This window comes from Eurosta solidaginis, chromosome 3 (assembly GCF_040869045.1).
Source record: "Eurosta solidaginis isolate ZX-2024a chromosome 3, ASM4086904v1, whole genome shotgun sequence".
NCBI classification, from domain to species: domain Eukaryota; kingdom Metazoa; phylum Arthropoda; class Insecta; order Diptera; family Tephritidae; genus Eurosta; species Eurosta solidaginis.
Window position 1 is genome coordinate 271,768,572 of NC_090321.1, and position 14,020 is coordinate 271,782,591.

A 14,020-nucleotide genomic window follows, 5' to 3' on the forward strand; every position below is an offset into this window, starting at 1 on the left:
ACTCTCAAAAACGACAATCGCGATATTGGCTAATCCGAAGTTCAAGGCAAAATAAAGCATTCATAAGTTTAAGTAATTGAATGCTCGGTTTTTAATGAAAAAATCTATTTAACAAGTAAGGAAGGCTAAGTTCGCTTTGGAGACAAAATAAGGGAAAATCACCATGTAGGAAAATGAACCTAGGGTAACCCCCCTGGAATGTGTTTGTATGACATGGGTATCAAATGGAAGGTATTAAAGAGTATTTTAAAAGGGAGTGGGCTATAGTTCTATATGTGGACGCCATTTCGGGATATTGCCATAAAGGTGCACCAGGGGTGACTCTAGAATGTGTTTGAACGATATGGGTATCAAATGAAAGGTGGTAATGAGTTTTTTAAAAGGGAGATAAAGTTAGTTCAGATAAGTACGTAAACTAAGTTTAGTAAAGATATATCGATTTCTGTTCAAGTAATCGTGTTAACGGCCGAGCGGAAGGACAAACGGTCGACTGCGTATAAAAACTGGGCGTGGCTTCAACTGATTTCAGCCATCTTCACAGAAAACAGTTATCGTCATAGAAATTATGCCCTTAACAAAATTCACAAGGATTGGTAAATTTTTGTTCGACTTATGGCATTAAAAGTATTCTAGACAAATTAAATAAAAAAGGGCGGAGCCACGCCCATTTTGAAATTTTCCTTTATTTTTGTATTTTGTTGCACCATATCATTACTGGAGTTGAATGTTGACATAATTCACTTATATACTGTAAAGATGTTCACTTTTTTGTTAAAATTTGACTTTTAAAAATTTTGTTTTTTAAAAGTGGGCGCATTCTTCATCCGATTTTGCTAATTTTCATTTAGCACATATGTATATAGTAATAGTAGTAACGTTCCTGCCAAATTTCATCATGATATCTTCAACGACTTAAATTACCTTCTTTTAAAAGTGGGCGGGGCCACGCCCATTGAACAAAATCGCTTTATCCGTCTTTGGTAATGAATTATAGCACATTTTCGGTTTTTCTAAATTTTCGATATCGAAAAAGTGGGCGTGGTTAGTCCGATTTCGTTCATTTTAAATAGCGATCTGAGATGGGTACCCAGGAACTTACATACCAAATTTCATTACATCCAAATTTCATTACTTCAATTTACTCAAGTTCTCGTGTTTACGGAGAGACGGGCGGACGGACGGACGGCCATGGCTAAATGAATTTCTTTTTTCGCCCTGATCATTTTGATATATAAAAGTGTATATTTGTCTCGATTAGTTTATGCCATTACGCGGTACCGTTATGCGAACAAAATTAATATACTCTATGAGCTCTGCTCAGCTGAGTATAAAAATTGATTTTCTGTTTTATTTTATTAGTTGTATGACCATAGAAGGTTTCGCAAAGACATTGATGATGTGTATTCATTTAAGTGTCAATATTTGCATTTAAATAAAAGAAGATGTTCAAGGTGTTTAAAACAGAATACTTAAAGCTAGCAAATTTCCTATACTAAAATAAATAAAATTTATGTACCAAAGCGTTATCATACTAAATATCACAAGAATCGCAAGCAAGATAAGCTAAAAACTATAATCCCATGTTAACGCCGAGAGATTTAGAGAAATGATTCCTTTCCACAGTTACTTTCCAAAAATTAAAAATCAATCATTGCGTTGGCGGTCGCCCTGGTGTGGTGTTAGCATGCTTCGCCTACCTGGATTCAAGCCACGGGCCGAGCAACATCAAAAATGTAGAAACAAGTTTTTCAATTAAAAAAAGATTTCCTTAGCGGGGTCGGAAGCACTTCGGGTGATTTTGTAAACACTTGTTGTTGTTGTTCTTGTTGTAGCAGTGCTTTGCGGTCGATGCCAGGATCAAGTATATGATATTACACAGAGTGGTGTGTGATAAACGCGAGGCCGCCTCCATTTCCGCTCATGCGATCTTTTCTGTGGGCATTATACCCAGAACAGGTTTGCAGTGCAGATCTTGCTGTGAGTTTAGTCTATTGAATCGCAGCAATGATATTGTGCCGCTTCATGAAATCGACTATCTCCGTGATCTTCCCAGTTAGTCCATTACAGTTTAACTGCAGAATTCTGAAGTGCATAGGGGAGACGTCGCCACTCTGGGAGTAAGTGACGGGTGACTACGCCTGGGTTGAGGAAGGCCAGGACGCAACTGCTGTTGTGGCCTGGGACTGGGCGTCCTTGGGCAAGCATTGGGGTAACCGGTAGATTGGGGTTTGCGACCTGGCAGCATGGCGCAATGAAACCCGTCGGGGGGTTGCCGTCGCGGAGACCTGAACATCTAGGAAAGTGGCACCGCCCAAGGCAGGAGCTGCATTGGGCGTATGTCGCAAACATATATATTCTGTGCTGGCAAACGGTGCAAACGGAGGTAGGGACTAAGAGTCTGTTTCCCTGACCTACACGATTGCTGCCGGAAAAGAGGGGGGGGGGGGGGGGGGGAGAAGACGGGGGCAGGGGCTGATGCTCAGCACAAAGACAAAGTTTCCATCGCCTTTGGCGATAAGGTGCTGTCGGATGCGGAAAAATGCGCGCATGTCTTCAACCTGTCTCTCTCCACCTTTGCCATACCCGAGAAATGGAAAATGGCCAAGGTGGTCGCGCTACTAAAGCCTGGGAAACCAGCTAACGTAGGTGAGTCATATCGTCCGATATCTCCCCTATCGCCAATGGCAAAGACGCTTGAAGCCATTTTGCTCCCTTATTTCCAAGCACATTTGCAGCTAGCCCCTCATCAGCATGGCTTCAGAAAACTCTATATCACTACCTCCGCGCTAAATGTCATTAGCACCCAGATAAATTGCGGCTTGAATCAATACCCCCACCATAGAACAGTACTCGTAGCGCTAGACCTATCAAAAGCCTTTGATACGGTCAACCATGGCTCATTACTGCAAGACCTGGAAGGGTCTACCCTTCCCCCATGTCTTAAAAGGTGGACCGCAAATTATCTGGGTGGTCGGCAGGCATTGGTGCAATTCAGAAACGAAACATCAAAACCAAGGAGAATTAAACAAGGGGTGCCACAGGGTGGTGTCCTATCCCCACTTTTGTTTAATTTCTACATATCTAAGCTACCTTCAGCACCGGAAGGAGTCACAATCGTTTCCTACGCCGATGACTGCACAATAATGGCCACAGGCCCAGGCCCAGAGATCGATGAGCTATGCAATAAAATAAACGGCTATCTCCCTGATCTCTCCAGTTTTTTCGCCTCGCGAAACCTGGCATTGTCACCGACTAAAGCTTCCGCGACCTTATTTACAACATGGACGCCCCAAATGTCGACCATATTGAACATCCACGTCGATGGCACTACGCTACCGACTGTCCTACACCCCAAAATCTTGGGTGTGACGTTTGATCAGGATCTACATTTTGGTGCGCACGCAACCGCAATTGTTCCGAGAATTCAGAGCCGTAATAAAATCCTCAAATCCCTTGCTGGCAGTACCTGGGGAAAAGATAAAGAAACGCTCATGACCACATACAAAGCAATTAGCCAGCCGATTACGTGCTACGCGTCACCCATATGGTCGCCAAGCCTAAAAACTACCCACTGGAAGACACTACAGGCCTGCCAAAATACTGCTCTCAGAACCGCCACGGGCTGTCTTCTTATGTCCCCAGAACACCATCTGCATAATGAGGCGAGAATACTCCCCATCAGGGAGAGAAATGAGATGCTGACCAAACAGTTTCTGTTGAATACCCAGAAACCTGGGCATCCCAACAGACATCTGATTGACGAACCAGCACCGCCTAGGGGCCTAAGGAGTCATCTCCGTAAGCATTTTGAGGAAATACGGCACCTGAGAACCCAGCCGTATGAAGCGAAAAAACACAAGCAGGTCCTTGGTGAACTCCATAGACAGGCGTCCGACCTTTATGTCGGGAATTGCCCGGTGAATCCAGTTCTTGAAGAAAAATATCATGAACTCGCGGAAGAGGAACGCATACTCCCCAGGGAAACGCGTGTCACTCTTGCTCAACTTCGTTCTGGATACTGTAACAGGTTAAACTCTTACCTATCCAGAATCAACCCCGACATACAAAATGTATGCCCCGCTTGCAATGTGTCCCCACATGACACCAACCATCTCTTTAATTGTAATGTGGAACCAACGCCTCTAACACCCCTTTCCTTATGGTCCACCCCTGTTGAAACGGCAAGTTTCCTTGGACTCCCGTTAGAGGATATTGATGACAATTTGTGATCGGTCGCGGCTATTAGGTGGGGCGAGCATTGCTACAACACCAACAACAACAACAACAACAACCGCCCCTACTACGGAGATAGTAGTTATGAGTGGTAGCAGCTGTTTGAGTTGTTGGCGCGGTGGGACGCGAGCAGCAGCGGGTACTAGTTGTGGCTTGCTGAGCAGCGACGCTGCTGGAAGGTAGTGTGGGGGGGGCTAAGGCTTAGACTACGGGACGCCCTTGAACGTGAACAGCAAGGAGCCACAAAAGATTTATAAAAGTTACGTGGACATCGGGTTTTGGGATCAAGCCCAGAACCTGTCCGATGCAACCATCCCTTACACGAGACACAGTGAACAGAGTATGACCGTCCTAAAAAGATTCTTTTCCGGCAGATGCAGCAAAACCATTTCTCAGGACCGGGGTCAGGAGACGGACCCGGATTGGATTCGATACCTTCCCGGAGCAAGAGAATATGGAGCAGTCCCGCTGCAAGGAGCTGCTGGGAGGATGACAATTTGTGGGATGGACGCAACAAATTAAATAGAGTTACACTGAAATGACAGTCCTTGGTCGGGAAAAATCCCGAGTCGCTCCGGTACATAGAACCGACTGCATTGGGAAGCGCTTGGCAAACACTTAGGAAGTGTTTGTGGCATGAAAAGCTTCCCAGTGAAAACTCATTTGCCTTGCAGATGTCGTTCGGAGTCCGCATTACGTCCCGTCAATTTGTAGGAAAAATTCAATGCCTTTAACTGAAAATAGTCCTCATCCAAGAGCCATGGTCCTCCGCCATGTACTTAGTAACCGAGGTAACACTTTTGGATTAAGGGCATACCGAATTCCTCTGCACATGGCAAAAAGGAAGTTAAAGCTTCGCTCTCTGTAATTTCACCAACATTTATGTGACTATGTCAGCCTCGAGCGAAGCCAACTGATATCTGCGTCGAGGCCACCGCCTGAGCGATGAGAAACGCATCATGTTAATGCTTAAGCGGGCTGTTGTCTCGCCGTCCGCATTTACCATGCAAGGAATGCACTACACAGCGCTCGAGCATTTCTTAGAGTTCTTTTAGCCTAAAAGACAAACTGTCCGGTACGCTTATTGAGGTCACGCCGGTCTCGATGCCTTGAAAGATCACTTTCTCTCGCTAAGACCGCAGCTTCCGCCGAATTTTAGGTAATCTTCCAACGTGAAAACAATCGGGTAGCGTGCCTTGGCTGACTACATAAAAAGCTTTTGAAGGATATATCGCTACAACTACTTTCAAGTGATTTGTGGCATTTAGATAGCAGAACTAACCGAAGATTTACCATCTCGGGAACAGGATATACCTTGCGTAGGTGAGGTTGACATTTGGGTTTCGGAAGCTCGGCAACTATAAAGCTTTGTATTGTGCTTATCAACCCCTTGAAAAGGGGTAGCCGTCGTGCTTCTTTCCGTTTGTCAGGAATGACAAAGGCCGGTAGTGGCAGGATTTGGACACATTTACATAAATACTTGCCGTATTTCTAGGCCAATGCCTATCGATTTAAGGCGATTGGAACATAGCCGCAGCAAGGCATGTTTTTTACAATCCACAGATTCAATAGTTCGGGGGTGGAAAAAAGGTTTCTGTGGCGGTCGGGGCAATAGTTTCTTCTTCTTCTTGTAACATCAAAACGCTCCCAGAAGGTTTCGAGGAGTGCTATCCATGTAAGTGGACCTTTTCCCGAAAGCTTTGAAGCTATTTAACTTTATTCAGATTCAGATCAGGCAAAGTAATACCCGTATCCGTAACAATGTTGTTGTATTAACAGTGCTTCGACTCATTCAATGGGTGCGACCTCTCACAAATTAACATCAAAATCCTCTAACGGGAGTCCTAGGAAACTAGCAGTTTCAACAGGGCTGCGTTGGTATGACAAGTTAACAAGACCTGCGCATACGATGGAGATGTCTGTCTGCTACAACAACAACATGTCTGTCCCCATTTATTGTGCAAAGCGCCATTTCTTCTATTTGATCCGCCAGCATTTTATCCCTGCTGTATGCTTGTAAATCGAAATGCCAAATGTCGTGGTGAGCAATAAGCGCCTAGAAGATGCGATTTTGACCAGTGAGTATTGCGATGATGTCAGGGCAGTATCCACTGGGGCAGCAGGTGACAGGAAGGATGTAGATGTTGACATGCCTTGACATTCCAGGACACTGTACCTTCGGCCGATGTCGGGATCAAATATATTACATATACACTGAGTGCTGGGTAATAAATGCGAGTCCATTTCGGATAATTTGTGGTCCGACTTTTTAGGCAGGAGGGAAGGAGTGAACCTTCTATGTCTGGAAGTACCGTACCGTGGATGGCTGTGTCAAAAGCTTTTGGGAGATCAAATGGGCTCCGTCCTGTAGGGGTTTTCCTGGTTCTGTCCGTAACTTATCTGAGTCCTTATGCCGTTTACCGCGTTGGTAACGCTATGCACTTTGCCGAAGCCATGTTGATGGTTGGCGGGTCGAAGTTTCGCAGTGAAATTAGGGAGCGAGGCGATCTCCAATGCCTTCGCTACTGCCGAAAGGTGAGATAGCGGTCGATATGACACATCCGTAACAATCGCATAACCCTTCGTGTAGTATTTTTATAATTACAAAAGCAACAATAACAACAAACGGATTTCCAATCCCAAGTAATGCTCTCATGTCGTTGTTTGGCAACAACTGACAGGACAGTTATAATTTGATATTCATAGGTGTTCTTCCTGCGGCCAGGATTGTGGAAAATAAAGGAATCCCATGTTCGGAGCACCGATCTTGTGATGGCTTCTTGAACTTCAAGGGTGGTTTTTCGGAGGTAGCTCAAACGTTACCTTATAATACAAAATTCCCCAGCGGCTTGGGGGGTTAGAATATACGCGCGGTATGTATGGCTGTCGCAAGAGGCGATAAAATACCGGATTCAAGGGGTTTGTGTAGCGCATCCCTTTCAAATTGCCAGCGCAATACATAGCTTCTCCAAACCCAATTGTCAACCTCACCTATCCGAGGCGAATCCTGTTTCATAAACAGCCGAGGCTCTGGCTACACCGAACTCCACGTGGATCTAGGGGGTGGGAGGGTGGTATGGCCTAGAAGGTTGTTGCTGTTGTTGTAGCATGTCGCATGTGGTCATAACAAATCGTTCCCAAGATGGTCGGACTTGGCACCGGAACGGATCTGTATCCGGAAAAGGATCATAAACTCGATAACACTCCCCAAGGCCTTCGGGGAGTGTCCTTATAGCTACAACAACACCAACTACAACTCCAACAACAACAACATGCATAAAAAAGTGATACTAAAATCCTTAGAGCTACACATAGTAGTGTGATTTGCTTTATGGTACCGGTTGATTATATATATGTAGGTAACCGCATGACGACAACATTACCCCAGCGGGTTAGGGGATCAGAATATACCCGCGGTAGGTATGCCTGTCGTAAGAGGCGACTAAAATACCAGATTCAAGGGGATGTGTAGCGCAACCTTTCAGGTTGCCAGCGCAATATATAGCTTCTCCAAATCCAATTGTCAACCTCACCTATCCGCGGTGAATCCTGTTTCACTAACAGACGAGGCTCTGGCGACCCCAAGCTCCTCATGGAACTTGGGGGTAGGGAGGGAGGGAATGGCCTGAAGGTTTAATGTGGCCACATAAATCGTTCCCGAGATGGTCGGGCTAGCACCTTAATGGTGCTATGGTACCGGAGCGTACCGGATTTGTATCCGGCAAAGGACCATCACATCGATAACACTCCCCAAAGCCTTCGGGGAGCAACCTTATCGCTACAACAACAACAACAACGACAACATATTGATGACGTATTAACAGAAAATTCTTAGCTTTCGTAATGAGAGCAAATCCAGTTGACCCGCTTATCTGCCTGGGAGTGCCATGACACACATGGTTGAGCGACTAAAGTTCATAATGCAGCGGGTGAATGACGTACCTATTGGGCACGTTTTTACATTTGCTTTATTTGTGCAGACAATTTATGCACGAAGATAGTATAATTGAGTTGTCTGTCTGATGTAGATACGAATGCAGTTTTTCTATTTACATTTATGTACTGTTTTCTTTCTTTGTTGATTAACCAAAACTCGATTGGCGAAAGCGTGAATATTTAAGAGCAAAAAATGCAAAATCACCAAGAATAAGCAACTCACGAAACCTCGCCAAGAGAACACGAAGCTTTCATTTTATACAACTCTCCATGCGCCCATCGGTTGGCCCCCAAATGACGACGTACCCATGAGCAGGCAGTTGTGCAGAAGTGAGGGTATCGTATCGTACTAAAGCGAATTTTGCGCACTGGAGGTGAACGTCGCCAAGAATGGTTTTTCCAGAGCTTATAAGAACATTATACTTCTAATGCAATTATGTTTCTTTTTTTCTTTTAATATTAATAATCTGACTTGAAAGTTAGACTTTGTGCTCGAGTTCGCCGTTCGTTGTTTTGTTCAAACGATCGACACACGAAATTCATAAACGATAATTAACTCCAATAAAGTAATCCAGGCTATTCGAATTTGCATTGATGTACAAAAGGATTTGGGGGTATTTCATTATATTCTTAACTATTTACTTGAAGCTTTTTGAATTTTTCTTTTTTTTTTTGCACAAATACGTTTCAGCATAAATTTTCCTTGATTTCTCTAGGTGCACTTACACTTTTCTTCGGTGCTGCTTTTGTTCAGCAAATATTCACTTGGAGCACCACTTCAACAGACACTGGCGTAAAAAGTGTAAATTCCAGTACAAACACACATTCACACGACGATTTAAACCTAAATCACTTAATTCTTAATTAAATTTCTGCCCCTACACGCACTAAAAATGGATCAAATTGTAGTTTTGCAAATTAGATTTGGAAAAAATTTAATTTACTTCCACACATAACTGGTTCGACAAATTTTTCATTGAATTGCAGAAAACGAGCAAAAGCGAAAGAGAATGCAATAAATAAACGAGAGAGTAAAATTCAGCAAAAATTTGACGTGGCCTCAGTGATGCCATATGACCGCAACAACAGCGTTTTCACTGTCACAATTATTTTTTGAATTTGATAAATTAGTTGAAACCTTTTTAAAAACATTGTCTTGGCCTTGTTTTTAATAATATGATTATTAGTTTTATAAGTAATCAACTATTAGTACAATTGGTAGACTAATTTTCAAAAACTTACCGAGCGCGACATCTGTTGTATGGTAGCAAAATGACAACTTTCAATTACTCAAGCTGATAATTTGAGCTAACTTGACATTTGGTAACCAGTTGGAAAAGCAGCAAAGATGACAAAGGCAGCATTAAGGTGTTCTCATCCCGTTGACGTCTTCCCTTATTTTGACAAGTTCGGCATGCATATTTTAGAGGGTTGTCTATGATTCCCACCGGGTTTGGGGGTTAGAATATACCCGCGGTAGGTATGCCTGTCGTAAGAGGCGACTAAAATATCAGATTCAAGGATTGTGTAGCGCAACCCTCTCAGGTTGCCAGCGCAATATATAGCTTCTCCAAACCCAATTGTCAAACTCACCTATCCGTGGCGAATCCTGTTTCATTAACAGCCGAGGCTATGGCGACCCCGAACTTCTCATGGATCTAGGGGGTGGGAGGGCAGTATGGCCTAGAAGGTCGCATGTGGTCTAACCGGAGATAAAGCAGAGTCATAACAAATCGTACCCGAGATGGTCGGGCTGATGCCTTAATGGTGATTGTTACCGGAGCGTACCGGATCTGCATTCGGCAAAGGACCATCAGCATCGATAACACTCACCCCCAGCGGGTAAGGGGGTCAGAATATTACCGCGGTAGGTATGCCTGTTGTAAGAGGCGACTAAAATACCAGATTCAAGGGGTGTGTAGCGCAACCCTTCAGGTTGCCAGCGCAATATATAGCTTCTCCAAACCCAATTGTCAACCTCACCTATCCGCGGCGAATCCTGTTTCACTAACAGACGAGGCTCTGGCGACCCCAAGCTCCTCATGGAACTTGGGGGTGGGGAAGGAGGGGATGGCCTGAAGGTTTAATGTGGCCACATAAATCGTTCATCGATAGCACTCCGCAAGGCTTTCGGGGAGTGTCCATACCGCTACAACAACAACAAAAACATCACATTGAATCTTCTAGGAAAACTTAGTGGAAATATTATAAGTCCCACGCTTCCCAAGGCAGCCGTTTCGATGTACCGGAGCGACTCGGGATTTTTTCCGACCAAGGGCTGTCACTTCAGTGTAACCCCATTTAGTTTGTTGCGTCCTTCTCACAAAGTGTCATCCTCCCAGCAGACCCTTGCAGCGGGACTTCGCCATATTCTCCTAATCCGGAAAGATTTCGAACCCAATCCGGTGCCAGTACCTGATCCCGATACAGAGAAATGGTTTTGCTGCGTGTGCCGGAAGAGAATATTTTTAAGACGGTCATACTCCTGCCAGTGTGTAACATATAAGGGATGGTTTCATCACACTTGGTCCTCTGGGCTAGATCCCGAAAATCTGTCGACCTAGTAATTTTTACAAATCTTTCCTGGCACCCTGCTGTTCACGCCCAAGGGCGTCCCGTACTCCGCGCTTCAGCGCCTAACCACTACCTTCCAGCAGCTCCACTCCTCAGCAAGCCACAACAAGTACCCTCAGCTGCACGCGCCCACGGCGCCACCAGCTCATACGGCCGCTCCTACCAATAACTACATTCTCCGTAGCAGAGAAGGTAGCAATGCCGAGCAGGTCAGAAGGACTCTTAGTCCCTACCACCTTGTGCACCGTTTGCCAGCCTAGAATAAATATGATCGCGACACCTGCCCAATGCAGTTCCTGCCTTGCACGGCGCAACTTTTCTAGATGTTCCCTCCTCAGCGACGGCAACCCCCCGACGGGTTTCATCATTAAAAAAAACAACTATCTCCCTGATCTCTCCATGATCTCCCGCGAAACTGGACGCTGCCACCGACCAAATCATGGGCACCCTATTTACAACATGGACATGGCAACTTTCGACCATATTGGACATCTACGTCAATGGGATTACACAACTGACTGTCGTTCACCCAAAAATACTGGGTGTGAAGTTCGATCAGGATCTACATTTTGTCGAGCATGCAACCGCAATTGTATCTAAATCCAAGAGACGTAATAAAATCCTCAAATCCCTTGCCGGCAGCACTTGGAGTAAAGACAAGGAGAAGCTCATTACCACTTACAAAACAATTGGGCGCTTGCATACTACTCGTCCCAGGCCTACAAAAACACTGCTCTTAGAACCACCACGGGTTGTCTTGTTATGAACAACACCTTCAGGGCGAGGCGTGAGTACACCCCATAGGGAGAGAAACGAAGCTGAACAAACAGTTTCTGTTCAATGCCCAGAAACCTGCGCATCACAACAGACATCTGATTGAAAAGGTCCCACCTCCCAAGGGCTTAAGAAGTCATCTCCGCAAGCATTATGAGGAAATACGGCACCTGAGAACAGAAGAAAAAGACAAACAGGTACTCAGTGATATGCACAAAAAGGCGTTGGAACTCTTCCATGAATTGTCCGGCGAGCCCCGTTCTTAAAGATAAATACCCTGAATTCGCAGAAGAGGAAAGCATTCTCCCTAGGCAGACGCGCGTCACTCTAACTCAACTTCGATCTGGATACTGTAGCAGGTTAAACTCTTACATATTTAGAATCAACCCCGACATACACAATGCATGTCCTGCTTGCAATGTATCCCCACATGAGACCAACCATCTTTTTAATTGTAATGTGGAACCAACGCCTCTAACGTTCCCCTCACTCTGGTCCTCCCCTTTTGAAACTGCAAGATTCCTTGGATTCCCGATTACAATTTGTGAGTGGCGGCACATATTGGAAAGGGCGAACCACTCCTACAACGACAACATTATTAATTGCACTTAGAGTTTTTAAATTTAATGAAGGTTCGACGTTATGAGGTGATGGGATTGGCCAATCGTCATTGTGCGAGGGGTATGCGCAGGTGATAGAATAAAAGTCGAGAGGAGTTAGGCGGTATTTGCCTTTGAGTAGCGCACCGATTTCAGGGCAATATCCTCATGGACAGCAGGTAACAGCAGAAATATGGACGATTATCGTTTCAAGTTTGATATTGCCTGACCGGAGAGTTACGCTTTGATTTTCTAAAGCATTGTCCCTACGTCCCATGGTAGGGTGGCACGGATTGCACGGTTTGTGGGAGATAAATGCAAAGCCGCCACTTTTTCCCCTCACCCGATATTTTCATTGTGGATGTTGTAGCTGAGCTACGTCTTTTGAATCGCTTTGAAGCGCATATTCTGCTTATTCGTGTAGTCTGTTATATCTACTTTACCTCCGGTGAGTTGTAGAATTGTGAAGTGCGAAAGTGAGGTAAACGTAATTTTTAGGTGGCAAGGATGGGTAGGAGGATGATGGATTAAGGCTTGGACGCTCGTGTTTCCCGGCTAATGCCGATGCATCCGGTGTCTGCTGTTTGCGTTTTGGCAGCACCGTACAATAAATGCACCCGTCGTGGAATTACTGTTGCTGAGCCCAGAACAGTGGAGATCTCCCATTTCTCTGCTGACAAATTCGAATGTCGAGGGGCGTACTTTTTGTGTTGAAACGTCTTTATCCATGCGCATAACATGACCTAGGAAGCAAAACCTTCGGACTCTGATTCACTACACTACTTTGAGATCTCCTTAAAGCTCATCGTTAAATTTACAACCGTTCAGGTAGTTGGCATTACAGGAAACACCAATTTTCTCTCGAATATGTTGTTGTTGTTGTAGCAATAAGCTTGCTCCCCGAATGCTTTGGGGAGTGTTATCGATGTGATGGTCCTTTGCCGGATACAGATCCGGTACGATCCGGTAACACAGCTCCATTAAGGTGCTAGCCCGACCATCTCGGGAACGATTTATATGGCCACATTAAACTTTCAGACCACCCCTCCCTCCCCACCCCCAAGTTCCATGAGGAGCTTGGGGTCCCCAGAGCCTCCTCTGTTAGTGAAACGGGATTTGCCGCTCGAAGGTGAAGTTGACAATTGAGTTTGGAGAAGCTATATATTGCGCTGGCAACCTGAAAAGGTTGCGCTACAAAACCCCTTGAATCTGGTATTTTAGTCGCCTCTTACGACAGGCATACCTACCGCGGGTATATTCTAACCCCGTAACCGGCTGGGGGTATATCTCTGCTCTGTTTGTCATCCTTTAACCCTCACGCGGGCAAGACTGTTTTTAAGCGGTCAAGAGTTAGAAAGCGAAAATCATGTAACACGTAATAGATTTTTACTATTTAAAGAATGTTTTGAAATAATGCAGCCGTTGTTAAACTTTTCCAAAAAAAAAGTTCTCTCTGTTATTTACTTATTGGCCCATAATCAGTTGAACTTGTGAAGTCAGTGCATGTGCATGTAAAATTCAGAGTGAAATATTTTACAACTTATTTAACTAAATACAGAAAAATAATTCATTTGTGGAACTTGAAAAAATTATTACTGGTAAGTAAATATTATTCTTATGAAAATATGTGATTTTTTTTACTGTAATATGTTAAATGGAAGAGTCACAGCTTCCATTTTACAAAGACCGCTTCTAAGCGGTCTTGCCGTTTACAGGCAAATTTTAGCGGTTGAATTATTCAAAAAATTTTGTTAGTATGGCGATTGGTGATTTTCTTGCAGACAAATGTCCATGAGACGTAATCGAGTTTTGGGGCGGAACAGGTGGACTTTTGAAGAAATCAGTGCTTTAACTGATGAAGAAATTAATGATTTGATGGCTGGAGATCCGGAAGAAATTCAGTC

General features: G+C 44.5%; 1 protein-coding gene across 3 annotated transcripts in view; it reads right to left on the minus strand.

Annotated features, from left to right (window-relative positions):
* Sec24AB (Protein transport protein Sec24AB) overlaps nucleotides 1-9,166 on the minus strand; it is a 47,998-nt gene extending 38,832 nt beyond the window's left edge. For all 3 annotated transcript variants that reach the window (XR_010951363.1, XM_067776486.1, XM_067776484.1), the window contains exon 1: nucleotides 8,896-9,166. The gene's annotated coding sequence lies outside the window, so the exon portion shown is untranslated. The remainder of the gene's footprint in view (nucleotides 1-8,895) is intronic.
* Nucleotides 9,167-14,020: the final 4,854 nt, after the last annotated feature.